The sequence below is a fragment of the Neophocaena asiaeorientalis genome, unplaced genomic scaffold (assembly GCF_003031525.2).
Source record: "Neophocaena asiaeorientalis asiaeorientalis breed wild unplaced genomic scaffold, Neophocaena_asiaeorientalis_V1.1 scaffold14, whole genome shotgun sequence".
NCBI lineage: Eukaryota > Metazoa > Chordata > Mammalia > Artiodactyla > Phocoenidae > Neophocaena > Neophocaena asiaeorientalis.
In genome coordinates, this window is record NW_020175192.1 from 4904387 (window position 1) to 4920174 (window position 15788).

Here is a 15788-nt window from a genome sequence, read left to right on the forward strand (position 1 = left end):
CTCACTTATTACTTCTAATAGCTTTTTTGGGTGTTCCTTAGGGTTTTCTATATGATATCACTTGCAAATAAAGACAATTTTACTTCTTCCTTTATAATCTGTATACTTTTTTTCCCTTGCCTTGCTGCACTGACTAGGCCCTTCTATACAATGTTAAAAAAAAACTAGTCAACATCCTTGCCTTGTTCCTGATCCTAGGTAGAAAGCATAAAATCCTTCACATTGTAGTACATTAGCTATCTGATTTTGTAGATGCGGTTGAGAAAGTTTTTGTTTTGTTTTGTTTTGTTTTTGGCCGTACGCGAGCCTCTGACTGTTGTGGCCTCTCCTGTCACGGAGCACAGGCTCCAGACGCGCAGGCTCAGCGGCCACGGCTCACGGGCCCAGCCGCTCTGCGGCTTGTGGGATCTTCCCGGACTGGGGCACGAACCCACGTCCCCTGCATTGGCAGGCGGACTCTCAACCACTGCGCCACCAGGGAAGCCCGATAAAGTTGTTTTTTTTTTTTTAAATACTTTTATTTATGTATTTATTTGGCTGTGCCGGGTCTTAGTTGCAGCATGTGGGATCTAGTTCCCTGACCAGGGATCGAACCCAGGCCCCCTGCATTGGGAGCACGGAGTCTTAGCCACTGGACTATGAGGGAAGTCCCAAAAGTTTTTTTTTTAATTCATAATTTACTAAGACATTTTTTTATGATAAATGGGTGTTGAATTTTGACAAATGCTATTTCTGCACTTATTAAAATAATCATATTGGTTTTCCTCTATATTCTATTAATTTTTTGAATTATGTTGATTTTTCAGATGTTAGAGACTAATATTAGTGTTAGTTTATTAGTATCCATTGGTCGGATAATTTTGGACTGCATCTTGGACATCATGAATACTAAGCTGTGGAGATTTCAGATTCCATTATTTTTCTCTGGTGAGAGTTGTTTTTCCTTTGTTTTAGCAGATAATTTTTTTGTTGGGCTTGAACTCCAAACCCTGTTTCTTGGGGTGGCAGCTCCAGTCTGAGTGCAGACCTTCTGTGTAGCTGAGCTGCTTTGAGTGTTTTCTGTGCATGTGTGGTTCAGGGGTTGGCCAGTGATTTGGTGTAGGGATCCCCTCTTTGGCTCTTTCCTTTCTGGGTTCCCCCACTTTTTCAGCATTCATCATCTCCTGGCTTCACTTCTCTCATTCTCCAGAACAGCAGGGCTCGGGAGTTTTTCATGGATGTCTCTATTACACAAGCCACTGTGTGGACTACACTTAGCCCCGCACTAAAAGCTGAGGCAGAGGGACTACTTGTATGACTCCTTATCTCCTCTTCTCCAAGCTACATGCAACACCAGAATCTACCTACTTCTGTTCCCTCTTCAGTACCTTCAGTGAATCGCTTTATGTATTATGTCCGGGTTCTAGAGTTGTTTTCTGTAGGAATGATCCTAATGCCCAGTATAGCCTATAATATCCAAATATACAAGCCCATATCTCATTCTTATGAAATGGTAATTCTCAGCTTTATCACCCACCTTACTCATCACAGTTGTCCTGAGTGACCCTGGCCTGCTTTCAAAAATCAAATTCACCTCCCCAGGGTAAAGATTTAGAATACTGAAAATAATTTACTATGGGCCCTGAAGATGATTTTAAGGGATAAGGACCAAAGGAGTTGAACAAAAGGAGCTTCATTGCATAACTGGAATAAGTGTGTAATCTCTCAGGGTGACAGACTAATATTCCCTAATATCTGTCCTCCCCCTCTCTCTTAAACCAAAAAAAGCTGATTTTTACGTATTATAAATAAAAGTTATGTTTCCCGGTCTCCATTGCACTTAGGTGTGGTCATGTAATTAAGTTTTGGTCAATGGGATGACAATAGAAGTGTCAAGGGCTTCCCCGGTGGCGCAGTGGTTGAGAGTCCGCCTGCCGATGCAGGGGACACGGGTTCGTGCCCCTCGTCCGGGAAGATCCCACATGCCCCGGAGCGGCTGGGCCCGTGGGCACCGGCCGCTGAGCCTGCGCGTCTGGAGCCTGTGCTCCGCAACGGGAGAGGCCACAACAGTGAGAGGCCCGCGTACCGCAAAAAAAGAAAAAAAAAAAAAAAAAAAAAAAGAAGTGTCAAATTCAACTTCCAAGGAGTATCATTCATGGCAAGTGGGGTGGTACTATGGTCGTTTGTATCCCCCTAAAATTCATAGGTTAAAACCCGAACCTCCAAAGGTGATGGTATTAGGAGGTGGAGACTTTGGGAGATGCTTAAATCATGGAGGTAAAGCCCTCATGAATGGGATCAGTGCCCTTAAAAAAGAGGCTCCAGAGAGACCCCTTGCCCCTTCCACCATGGGAGGACACAGCTAGAAGGCACCAGCTATGGACCAGGAAGAGGGCCCTCACTGAAATGCAGCCATGCTGGCGCCCTGATCTCAGACTTCCAGCCTCCAAAATTATGAGAAATAAATTTCTGTTGTCTATAAATGACCCAGTCTGTGATAGTTTGTAATAGCAGCCCAAACGGACTAAGACAGGAGGTGAGCCCTTTATTGGCTCTTTCTTTTGCCTGCTGGCTGGAATGCTGATGGGATAGCTGAGTTCATGCAGCCATACTTCAACTTGAGGTTGAAGGATGCTAATCCATAACACCTTGGAACCTCTAAGCCTGCCCTGAATTGCCTACCTACAGATCTCATTTATGTGAAAGAAAAATAAACTTACATGTTGTTTAGCCACTATAAGTTTGGATTTCTGTAAGACTCAGCCAAAGCAAATACTAATCAATATTCTGGTTATTAAACTGGGGAGAAGAAGAGTCCCATTATCTTGTAGTTAAACCACCTGTAGTTGGAAAAACTGTAGTACTTAGCAGCCTGCCAGCAATCACTCTATTTTATTCTATAGATAAAGAGTGCTATGTAAACTAGTCTTAACCCTAACATTTCCCAGTCCTGAAGTTCAGCTCTGGCTGAATCTGTCCATAAAACCTCTCCCCAGCCATCACTGCTAAGCAAATCTATGCCCTACCCCAAATAAACTTCCACCAGTGGAAGGACTTCATTCCCTTCTCCCTCAATACTATCCTGACTGATTGATTGATTCACTCATTCATTTGACAAATATACATAAATGCCTACCCTGATGCCCGTCTTGATCTCAGTTCATCTTTGCAAACATATTGGATGAGGTGAGTCATCTGAAGCCTGCTACCAGCCACAAGATGACCCTCTTGCAAGAAAGACAAATATCATATGATATTGCTTATATGTGGAATCTTTAAAAAATGGTACAAATGAACTTATTTACAAAACAGAAATAGAGTCACAGATGTAGAAAACAAACTTATGGTTACCAAGGGGGAAGGGGGGAGGGATAAACTGGGAGATTGGAATTGACATATACACACTACTATATATAAAATAGATAACTAATAAGGACCTACTGTATAGCACAGGGAACTCTACTCAGTACTCTGTAATGACCTATATGGGGAAAGAATCTAAAAAAGAATGGATATATGGATATGTATAACTGATTCACTTTGCTGTACAGCAGAAACTAACACAACATTGTAAATCAACTAGACTCCAATAAAAATTAATTAAAAGAAAATTTTTTTAAAAAAGATGACCCTCTTGCAAATCTATACCCTAATTCTACCTTGCATCCTTGTTTTGGCCTAAAGATAACAAAAAATAAAAACTAAGAGACTGATTCCTAGAACAGACTGGAAAGGCTTTTAGGGGCCATCTAGTTCCACCTTCTTCTTTTAATATGTCAACCAAGGCCCAGCAACATGCCCCAGGTCAAGAGACAGAAGCTAAAACCATGACTCAGATTTCCCCACCCCTGCCCAGTCCTTTGTGTTTTCCTCAATCCTTATCTCTTTCATTCACACTTAAACCAAATAAAAAGATTGCATATCTGTTATTTTGATGAGAAAACAAAAAATTTTACTTAAGAAACCCTCCCAGTTATACTCAGTGTCAAAGGGAGAAGTTACCTTTGTTGATTTGTCTTTGAATTTATTCCCAGTTGACTCTGAAGAGCAAACAGGCCAGCCACCCAGACCAGGACCTTTTCTCTGGCCTTGGAACCCTTGGGACTGAGGAAAATTAAGTCAGGTGGAAATCACATGCTGACTTGCAAGGTAAGTTTTCAGTGCAAGTTTCCAGCCAAATGCCTTTTGCCTAAGGCTAATTCTCAGAAATTCCTCTATAATTCCAACAGCCACTCTGTGATTGCTCTTTAACACACCGTGCTAGTAAAGTTGAATTCTGGAGGGAAAAGAAAAACAAAAAAGTGTTCTCCTATTTCAAGGTGATGCAACTGTCACCCATCGAAAGAGGGCAGTTTCTAGAAGACAGCTCCCGCTTCAGACCTGTGACCTTCGTCTCCTCCTGTGGAAGCAGCTGCCAGGTTGACAATTTCAGTCTGTATCCTCAGGGAGAGGAATGAAAGCACTTAAAAAAAAAACTTCTTTTGTTTTTTTATTTCATTTACTTGTCACTTCTATTCCTACAGAATGCTTCAGGGACAGTACATGCTTTGTGGACTTTTTATTGAATTTTTTTTTTTTAAGCAGACTATTTATGTGTGCTCCAGCTTTGTGTTCAGAGACAGAACCTGCCTATAATTCAAAAGTCCTGGATTCAGAAACCGCCAAATGTCTTCTTGGAATAGTAACTCTAAGTACTTCTGTGGGTCTCCTATAACTTTGGGGTAGTGACCTGGTGCAACCATTGGGTATTTAAACATGGATTCCAACCCCATTGTCTGGTCCTGGGGGTGGGAGGGTCAGGAGGGTTTATCCACCAATAGTTTATTTCTACTCTGAGCCAGCAGGTTCTGACTTTACTTACTCCACCACGAAACGGCAAAGTGGACAAGAAAATGAGAAGGCTGGCAAAAGTACTGGAGGTCTGGGTTCAAGGAAGCGCTTTAATTTGTGGGCCTTTGGAATTAAAAGCAGTATGCACGGCTCATTGTACAAAAATAGGAGCGTGAATATAAGAAAAAAATGCCACTGTTCTCTGGCTGGGCAAAATAAACAGGGTCTATGGAGTCTGAAAATGCTTCAAAGCAGAAGCAAACATTCAGAGGAAGTCTCCAAAGAGAGTCAAAGTAAATATTAAAAGTTCTTTTGGCTTGGAAGCTATGACTGTCCTGAGAGGTTATATACAGACCTCGCTTGTTTATCTTAGGACATTTGTGAGCCAGGCAGAGCTGCCAAGTTACAAGACTAAAACAGGCTTTTAACCTTCAACAGGTTAAATAAAAGCAAAAGTAAGCACAGGTAGAACAAAGCATCAGAGCCACTCCTTCTTCTGGAAGTTTTCCACCTTCCTGCAGAGAAAGCAGAATTGCACATCTGCAGATAAAAACCCAGGGGCGCCCATAGGAGTTGGGATTGAAGAAAATAAAAGTGTCGTACCTTGCCAGGTATGGTATATACACAGATCGGTAGGGAGTGCTGTTGATTTGTTTTTCCCATGTTCAAGGGAGGGGACATTTCCAAACAGGATTTGGTCTGTGTAGTCTTAGCTTTGAATTTTTCAACTTCCTTGCTTGCACTCACAAGCTTTTTATCTACGCTCTAATCTGTGGTCCACATTGCTATTGATACTGTAACCATTTTGTTGAGCATCTGGGGTCTAAGAAGGTGTGGGCATAAGTGGGAGCCATAGCTTCCATCTTTTGGCTCCCTGGCACCTGCACGAATAATCTTGGTCCCTGATCCTACCTCTAGGACAGAGCAGGGCATACGTTAGCCAGGGTAAGAAGAGAAGCAGGGCCTTGAGCAAGGTGGAATGAATGGGAGAAATGGAATAGCTGGGTCATCTGGATCAGAGCAGGCTGAAGACCTGTCATGGGGCCCAGCAGCTGAGAGAGGCCATTGGGATCACCTGATTTGAAATCCCACCTGATGCAGGGATCCTCCGCTCAGGATTCCTGATCAGCGGTTAGCCAGCCTCTGCTTGGAAACTTCAAAGATCTTTCCGGCAGACACAGGGTTGCAGCACTCAGACCCCTGTCAAGGACGGATTTAGCAACCCAGCATCAAGGAATGTGGTTAGCTGCTAACCTGAAGCTGTTAGTGCCTTCAGAGTCTGCCTGGGCTTTTGAGCTGAGATCAGTCCCCTCTGGCAGCCCCCAGCCAATGGCTGAGCAAGGTGGTGGTACAACGTCCTGTCCATTCCTGCCCGATGTGGGACTCCTCTCTCAGGCAATTTTTGCTTTGGAGCTTCACGTTGGCCTGGCAGACTTAATCTGACCTGTATCACAGTCTGAACGCTGTAGTGTCCAATCTTGCTTTCTCTCCTTTTCCTTTCCCAGGTGTTACTCCTCAATAAGCCTTAATACGTGAAGCGCAGGGGATTTTTTTAGGGTATAAAACTATTCCATATGATACTGTAATGGTGGGGACATAACACTACACATTTGTCAAAACCTATAGAACTTTACGGCGCAAAAAAGGGAAACTTAATGTGTGCGAATTAAAGAAAAAATATTTAGGAGACCAGGGAATCCCAGGATGGAATGCAGACTGTGACAAAACAACCTAACTGTATTGCAAATGTGTGAAACAAGTCCACTGGAGGGGATGTGGGGGGAAAGATGCTGACCTAACTAACTTTGGAAATGAATGGAGTCTGTAAAACTGAAGGCAAAGGAAACTGCACAAGCAGTGTTCTCTAGCTGATAAAGTTGTTCCCATGGGTGTACGTGTTAACACGCCTAATACCGCTATACACGTATGTCTCAGTTGAACAATGAAGTAAGTGGATGGCAGATGGTGGGAGCCAGGTTTCTCACTGTCGGAGTGGGGAGTTATAGATGAGCAAAGGGAGGTCTAGAAAGATCCATGGGGTCATGGTTTGGAGTTGGAGACATCAGTGTGAATTCATGTTCTGCTGAATATAGATTCGTATGGTCACATACAGAAATATTTATAAATGTGTGTGTATACTCAGGTATACTTCTTATTGAAGTATAATTGATTTACAATGTTGTGTTACTTTCTGCTGTACAGCAAAGTGATTCAGCTATACATATATACACATTCTTTTTTATATTCTTTTCCATTAGGGTTCATCACAAGATACTGGATATAGTTCCCTGTGCTATACAGTAGGACCTTGTTGTTTATCCATCCTATATGTAATAGTTTACATCTGCTAATCCCAAACTCCCAATTGTAGGATTCAACTCTTGAGTCAAGAAACCTCCACATACATAATGTCGGCAGGCTGGGCCCTTCCACAACTTTGGTGTCCCCTTCCATCACCCCTGCTGCCATTTCGTCTCCCACAGTGTTTTGCCTGGTGACTAATCTGTTGGCTTGAGAATGGGAATACCACAGTGACCGCCAGCTGCCAGGCCCGAGGATAAGAGAATTAGAGAGTCGGGGGGGCTGAAAGGCGTCTTCAGCAATACATGTCCCTCAAAGACTGGGCAATGCTTCTGTCAAGCACGGGGATGTCAATAAATGTGTAGAGTTTTCCAGTTCCGTGTGTAGAGAGATTGGAGGTCGCCACTCTGTTCTACCAACAAGTAAAAAGATAAACGGACTGAAAAATCAACAACTCCTCTGGGATTCGTAAGAGAGGGGAGGAAAGAGGGCAAACCACTGCAGCCAGATTGGAGCAGCATACAGGTGAATGCAGGAAGTCACTGCTTAGCAGAGCAGAGACTCACAACCAGAACGACGGTGGAAACCATGCTGGGGTAAACTGCAATTGATGAATTGCTGGGGGCTCAGTGTGGACAGCTCTGAAGGTTTCAAACTCCAGGGAGACCCAGAATTTTGAGATTTACTCCCAGGAGCTAGACCAGATTCCCACAGAGAAAAATCCCCTTGGGCTTCTGGCAAGGGGAGAGGGAAAGAAACCATTTGAAACATGCCAGAGCATTCCATTTATCTTCTTCTTTTTAAAATTTTTATTTCATACTGGAGTCTAGTCGATTAAGAGTGTTGTGTTAGTTTCAGGTGTACAGCAAAGTGATTCAGTCACACATATACATGTATCTATTCTTTTTCAAATTCTTTTCCCACTTAGGTTGTTAAAGAATATTGATCAGAGTTCCCTGTGCTGTACAGTAGGTCCTTGCTGGTCATCCTTTTTAAATATAGCAGTGTGTATATGTTAATCCCAAACTCCCAATTTATCCCTCCCCCACCTTTCCCTTTTGTTAACCGTAGATTGTTTTCTAAGTCTGTGAGTCTGCCGAGGAAATTAGTTAACCAGAGCCTAACCTGCTGGGGTACCATCAAAGCCTAACTGACCTGGAAAGGGAAAGACTCAACTCCAGCCCACGGCAGCCATCCTCTCTGAGAGACGCTGGAGGGAGCATGGCCCTGGCGACACCTTCATTTCTGCCCAGTGATGCTGAGGTAGGACCACCGGCCTCCAGAACTGTTAGAGAATAAATGCCTATTGTTTTAAGCCTCCAAGTTCATGGTCATTTCTCAAAATAGCCTCAGGAAACAAATACACCCTCTTGCTGAATTTCATCCTCCTGTCATATAGACTTTCCTTTCTCTAATAAGCAAACCCTCTTGTATCTGTCAGGACCCTGGCAGGTAACACTCTCCAATTCGAGAGTTTAATAAAGGGACGGTTTACAAAGGCCTGAGTAGAGTTGGGGACAAGAGAAAGTGCAGTTCTCCAGAGCTGTACAGTCGGGGAGACACTGTTGGAGCCCTAGGCCTGAGGGTCAGAGAGACAGAAGGGCCGTCTGACAGGAGTGTGGCCTTCAGTCAGGGGAGACACCAGCCCACGCAATGCAGCACGAAAGGACCAAGGGGAATAAGTACCTTTGTGTCCCTCTGACCTCCTTCCTGAGGCCTCCATTGGCTGAACCTAAACTATATAGGAGCCAAATGCAAGGTAACTATTCAGGTCAGCCTGCTGGACACAGAGGAGAGTGAAGGGTGGGGAGGGGATTTAGGGGCCAATGGACATAGCCAGCACCCGAGAAATTGTAACTACCCCTACCAGATCACCCACATAGCAGACTGGTTTCGTGGACCCAAGCTTTATGGCCTTGGCCAAGTCACCACTCCCCTAGGTATCGGTCCCCTCATCTGTAAAATGAAGGGTTTAGACCAGAAAGCCTCTGAGATCCCTCTCAAGCCTTACACTCATTATTCCAGAAGCAGACTGAATGCCTTCAGGCTAAGACTGATCCCTGCCTGGAGCCCCAGCAGCTGTTTACTTACTAAGGTCTCTTTTCCTTGACGCCCACCCGGTGTCTCTGCAGGGATGGGCAGCGAGGGCCACTGAGCCACTCCCGGAAAAGGAGCAGGGCCCGTGCTCGCTCAGGGATGCTGGAGAAGGAAACCTGAGGCAGGAAAACCACACGGGGCTCTGGACCACCAGCAGCGAGAGGCCATGAGGCCGCAGAGAAGCTGTCCCTCAGCCAGCGGGAGGGGTCAGCATGCCGGGGCACGCCTGCTAGTTCCTGAAAAAAACTCCAGGGACCCCAGCCCCCCACGGCAGCTAGAGCAGCCCTCAGGCTGGCCCAGAACTCGGGCTGGCAGGCCCAATGCAGAGGTGGCTGCCAGCCACCACACAGCTGCTAATGATTAGCCAGAAAGTCAAACCGTGGAAAGTTCCAAGGGTCCAGGAGAGCCCCACATGGACCAGTGAACATACACCGAGCCTTCCCCTGCTGCCTGGGGACATTGTGTTCGGTACTGTGTCTGCTTTTTCAGGGACTTCTGTCTGCTTCTGTCCCATGGAACCTCCTTTTGAAAATAGAGGTGAAGCTAGGAGCCCCTCCAGGGCCGAAAGCGCAGAAGGTGTAATCTCCCCATTCTCATGTATCTTGGGTGGCCTGGGAGATACAAGGGATTCCTCCTTTTCCCCTAACCCTACCCTTAGCCATTAAACTAGGTCCCTCCATAACTACAGGTAGGCCCCACGTGAGCCTTAGTTTATCGTGTATGAAGGACCTATATTCCAAAATCCTTAAAAACCTCCCCAAACTGCTCATTGATTCCTAAATTCCATTATCATCTTGTCTCCAGCAAAAAAAAAAAAATGATTCTTGTTGTAAACACACCCACACGTGGGCGATGTGTGCTTCAACGTTGTTCGGTGAATTAAGGGGCTGAAATCCTAACCAGAGATGGGGAAGGAAGGGGTCTGGATGTCGGAGGCTGAGAAGGTGGGTGGAAGAAGGGCCTCTACGAAAGAGAGACACAGAGAGAGACGGAGAGAGAGCGCTCTGGGCACCAAGGAAAGACATCACGCTTCATGCCACTGCCTGGAGCTGTCCCGGTTGAGTCGGTGCTATAAAGATTTGGAGAATTCAGATAAGCAGCTTCTGTATCCAGTAACACATGAAAACCTTGTGACCTGGACCCCAGACACTCACAAAGGAGCTTGTCTTTCCAGACTGGAGCAGGAAACAACTGGGGAGCTGGCTAGCGGGTACCTGGGGAGTCTCCCTCCTCCAAAATGCTCACCTATGCGCTGCCACAGTGACAGCTAAGTCTCCCACTGGAGATGTATATCAATTCACTTATTAGTCACTTTTCAACGGTCTGCTGAAAGTCAAGCACTGGTCAAAGGAGGGTTGGATGGACAGCAAATAAGAGGATCCATTTTAAATATGGGATACAGAGGGGATTAGGTGCTGAGATCCCTGCAGAAAAGGAGGGACAAATCCCTGGAGACAGCGGGCCTCTCGGAGTGCACGGAGAAAGGTTAAGAAGACAGCCTGCTTCACGAGGTTACCCACGCCTGGCTGCCTGACCCAGTCTGCTGGCTTGGATACAGCTGCACTGGGCCTCTGCTGTCAGGTGCCCTTTACATCTTCTGACCCCTGCTCTCCAAATGCCTAAGAGGGCTGTGAGTTACTCCACCCCCTTCCAAATACAGCCCTCCTCAGACAGATAGAAAGGGCTTAAATCAGGGAGGATTAGATTTACCCTAAGGTAAGAGTTAAGCACCCATACCCAAGCCAGACATACTGAGGTAGAATCCCTACCCTCGCACTTAGCAGCTGTGTGCTTTTTTGCATATTATTTCCTTCTCTAAGGCTTGTTATCCTTATTTGCAAACTGGGGATAATAGTAGTACTGTTGCCCCTGGAACAACACAGGGGGTTAGGGATCACCACCCTCCACAGAGTCAGCCCTCCGTATCCGAGATTCCGCATCCGTGGATTCAACCAACCTCAGGTTGGGTAGTTTTTTCAATAGATACTTAAATACTGTATGTATTTATTGAAAAAAATTCCTCTTATAAGTAGACACACGCAGCTCAAACCCATGTTATTCAAGGATCAACTGTACTCACCTGATGGCAGACATGGGGGTTAAACAAGTGAGATAGTACATATGAAGCACTTAGCACAATGCCTGACTCATAGTAAGTGCTCAATAAACAACCACCTCTCATTTACTTCTTGCATACTTTTGCTTCCAGTAACAGTCGGCAAATGGATGCATGCTCCTCTCAAAATCATTGCAAATTTAGTCTAGACTTAGGCGGTGCTCACGGATTTGTTCTCTGAAAAAGCCACAAAATTCTTTTATAAGTCACGAGCCCTTCCTGGTTTGTTTTTTTTTTATCAGCTATATTTAGCTCTTATATTTAATATCTCAGCTTGAAATCTTAAAGTCATCCTTCCAAAAGTACAAGTGGTTCAGCCAATGGCATTTACAAGCAAGCTTTTTTTTTTGTTTTTTGTTTTGGAAATAACAATAGGTCAGAAGTGGGACTCATTTCCATAACTACAAAGATAAATAAGTTAAACTTCATTTAATCAGAGGGTCCAATTTGGCAAGTCCAATCCTGAAGACTAGTTGTTTCAGTTTTATTAAACTTCTAAGAGAACATCTAAGCTTTTTCTCGTAGGTCTTAAGCTGTCTCTCAGGGACTCTGGATCCTTCCAGGCTGGGGTCCAGGCACAACCGTCCCATCCCCAGCTCACAGGTGACATTGCTGGTGTCCATTTTTCAATCTCAAACACTAGTTACTTCTTATTTCCAGCCTGCCACCCAACTACTTGCCTAAGGTTAAACCAACCTCTTTTACACATAATAACATATTTATTGAGTGCTTACTATGTGCCAGACACAGCTCTAAATGCCTTATGTGGACTGAGTTATTTCATCATAATATCGTTATGATATAGGTGCAGTTATTATCATCCGTCTACATGGAAATTCGCCGAAGATGATCTAGCTAATATGGGGCAGAGCAAGGATTTGAGCCCGGGGAGTCTGGCAATAGAGCTGGCTCTTTCCCACTAAACCATGTCACCTCTCATAGGACAGGTGACGCTCCCAGGGCCACAGCTTGGACAAGAATTCCGACTCTACTTTTTCACAGCAGCACTCTTCCGCCATGGAACGTCCTGTCCTGGCCCCGTTCCTCCCAGCCTATTCTCAGGGCCCATCCTTTGCCAAAAATATGAAAGAAACACACAGCAACATCCCTCTTACCTCTGTCAAATGGGACTGCAAAAATATTCCAGGTGGGGTGGATCAGGCTTGGGGGAGGGGCTCCAATCCCACCTTCATCACTAACTGGCTGGGTGCCCTTGGTGAGGTGATGTAAGCCTTTACCTTCACGCTGCTCACCAGCAGAGTGGGGAACAGGCTGAAACTGCCTTCCAGGGCTTTCGTGGGGATTACCTGAGCATATCTGCGTAATGTGCTCCGCACAGCGCCAGGCTCAGAAAGGAAGCTGTCGTTGTTAAGGTAGATGAATCATAGCTATTATGAGTATCGATCAGGCGGTCCATCACTGTGAGCAGAACTGAGAAGGACACATTCCGAGAAGACTCAGAGAGAGGCCAGGTTGTAATAATATAAGCTCTCTGGGGCCCCGCCCCTTGTCTGTCCCTGCACCTGAGGACCGGCTGCCTGGGACAGAAGGGCTCACCTCCCGAGCCCGCTTGGCACACACCTCCTGTGGGTTCCCCGGAGTGGGAGATGGTCACTAAGTAGAAGGTGATGGGGAGGGCCAAGTGAGAGCCCAGACAGGGCCCAGCAGGAAATCCCTCCATAAATCAACTCCGGTCCGTAAGCAGTCAGTTTCTCCCTAGACACGACATTACCTGTCCCAGGTAAGCAGTTCTGAACATTGTTTTCAAAACTTTCTTTCAGACGGGCACCCCAACACGTAATCAGGTAAAGATGGAGCTGCTTTGTCGGGAGTGGAAAGAGGAGGCTCCTGGAGCATCCACAGCTGCTTTGTTGAACTCCTGCCCTAAGGGGACCCTGCGACCCTTCTGAAGGGCAATGAGGTCCCTCAACCACAGGTTGAGAAACATTTTCTAAGAGAGACAAATACATAGTCGTCCCTTGGTTCCCCCCGCCCCCCGGCATTGGTTCCAGGATGCCTGCGGACACCAAAATCCACTGATGCTCAAGTCCCTTCTATAAAATGGCATAGTACTTGCATATAACCTACACACATCCTCCCTTATACTTTAAATCATCTCTAAATTACTTATAAAACCTAATACAAGGGAAGTGCCATGCAAGTAGTTGTAAATACAATGTAAATGCTATGTAAATAATTGCAGTGCAGGGGCTTCCCTGGTGGCGCAGTGGTTGAGAGTCCGCCTGCCGATGCAGGGGATGCGGGTTCGCGCCCCGATCCGAGAAGATCCCACATGCCGCGGAGCGGCTGGGCCCGTGAGCCATGGCCGCTGAGCCTGTGCGTCCGGAGCCTGTGCTCCGCAACAGGAAAGGCCACAACAGTGAGAGGCCCGCGTACCGCAAAAAAAAGATAATAATAATAATTGCAGTGCAAATTCAAGTTTTGCTTTGGGGAACTTTCTGGAATTTTTTTTGGGGGGGCGGGTGTTTGTTCCGAGGTTGGTTGAATCCAGAATACAGAACGTGTATACGACACGAACCCTGCCCTTAGCGAGCTTAGAGTCTAGTGAACTGGCGGCTACAGGCTTGTACTGGCCGGCAAGTGAACCCCAATGTCCATCGTTAAGGTACAAATCCTAACAAGGCACTATTGCTACCTCCTACAGAACCCTGAGGCTTTTCAGTTGCAAGAGATCCCTCCACATTTACAACGCACACAGTAGGGTCTGGGAAGAGCATGCCTACATTTTGACCTGCTTCAGTAAAATAATCTTTAAAATTAATCTATCTCTCACAACACCTCTGTGAGGTGTGGTTATTATTGTCTCACTTTGCAGATGAGGAAACTGAGGCTGAGGACATTTAACTTGTCCAAAATCACCCAGCTAGGCAATGAGGGAACCAAGGGTCAAACCCCAATCTTGGTTTCAGAACATCGCATCCTGGACTTAGTATAGATCCCTCCTCTGCACTCACTAGTTGTGTCTCCAGCCTCAGTTTCCTCATCTGTAAAATGGGGATGATGATGATGATGACACCTGCCACCTTTACAATGGTGCTTGGCACACAGCCAGTGCTCAGCTAGAGTTAGTAACTGTCTTGGGATCACCAAGTAATAGGTTATGACTCATTTGTCCAATTCCCTCTCTCATTTATTTACCTTGTTAGAGAACAGTGCAAGGCAGTATGCGGATAAGGAGCAAAATGAGTGCTACAGAGAAGTAAAAAGCCATAGGAATTCAGAGGAAGGGCATTTGAAATTCTTCATTTATGACTGCTTCATAAAATTTTGAGCACTCCTTGTGCAGAAGCCACGCTGAGTTCTCTGGGTCAGTCCAATGTCAGCGCGTGTTGGCAAGGCTAACTTCTCAGTGACCAGCTGCTGGGGCAATTCCCTAACAAGCCACATGCAGCCTTCCAGGTAGACCAGTTAGCTCTGCCACAGACATCTAAGTGTCCAGGGATACCTGGGCTCTGCCCATAAACGCACAGCACTGGGGCCATGTGCCACATCTCCCGACCTGAGAAACAGCTCAAGTTGTGTGTCCCCATGACAGTTGGAGGGGGAGAAGGGGGAAGCATGGCGGACCAGGAGGACACACCACCCAGGTCCTGGGAAACAGCTGGACCCCAGCTCATCAAGGCGAAGATACCTTTTCCTTGCACAGGCACGTGGGTCATTCCTCTCTGAATCTATTCAGAGAGGAATGTATTTATGAATGCTCCTCCTTGACATTGCAAGACTCCCTCCCCACGACCTCTCTTTCCAAGAAAAGAAAGCAAAAGAAAAAAGAAATCAGGGAATTCCCAGAATTCTGCCCTAACACTTTCCACACCAGACAAACAACACGTGCTTCCAGAGACCCAAGAATTAAAGTAAAATTTGGAAAGGGAGAGGGAAAAGAAATGCCCAACCTCCCTGGAGTTCACTCACCCACCACACACCCCCATCAACCAGAAAACGACCCCAGCCCAAGGCTTAAAGCTCAAGGGCCCCGCTTTGCTCAATAAATGCCAAACGACCCCAGAACACCCAGCCCCTGTTCCTACCTCGTCGGTGGTGCTCCCCGGGTCTCCTCTCTCCCTTTGGCGTCACCTGCTACAGCGGATCCATCATCTTTGCTTAGGAAGCCGAGCGCCGCTGGTCTGGGAGGGGTTCCGTGGAAGGAAGGGGAGGGCGGGCTGAGATCACCGACGTGGGGAAGGGTGGGTCTCCGAACCAAACGCTTGGTTCGAGGGAAAAGGATGTTTTGTAAGTTCTGGCTTGAATGTCCAGGGGCAGAACAGGAAATGTCCACTAGGGCTGGGAGCCCCAGGGAGAAATTGGCTGCTGTCTCCCTTCAGAGGGAGCTTCCCGAGGGCTCTCCACTGCGGCCCCGTCTGGAATTTAAAGCTCCGTCTGAATCCTTTTCCCGCTTACTCTTTCCTCCGGCACTTTTTTTTTCTTTCCTTAATGGAACGTCGGC

General features: G+C 46.2%; 1 protein-coding gene across 2 annotated transcripts in view; it reads right to left on the minus strand.

Annotated features, from left to right (window-relative positions):
- The window catches only part of TACC1 (transforming acidic coiled-coil containing protein 1), a 106853-nt gene extending 91192 nt beyond the window's left edge, over window positions 1-15661 (minus strand). Inside the window, exon 1 of one of the 2 annotated variants that reach the window (XM_024765091.1) lies at window positions 15373-15661. The gene's annotated coding sequence lies outside the window, so the exon portion shown is untranslated. Of the gene's footprint in view, window positions 1-3981; window positions 4060-15372 lie in introns of those variants that run through there. The other variant, XM_024765092.1, reaches the window with a different exon arrangement.
- Between the last annotated feature and the right edge of the window lie 127 nt (window positions 15662-15788).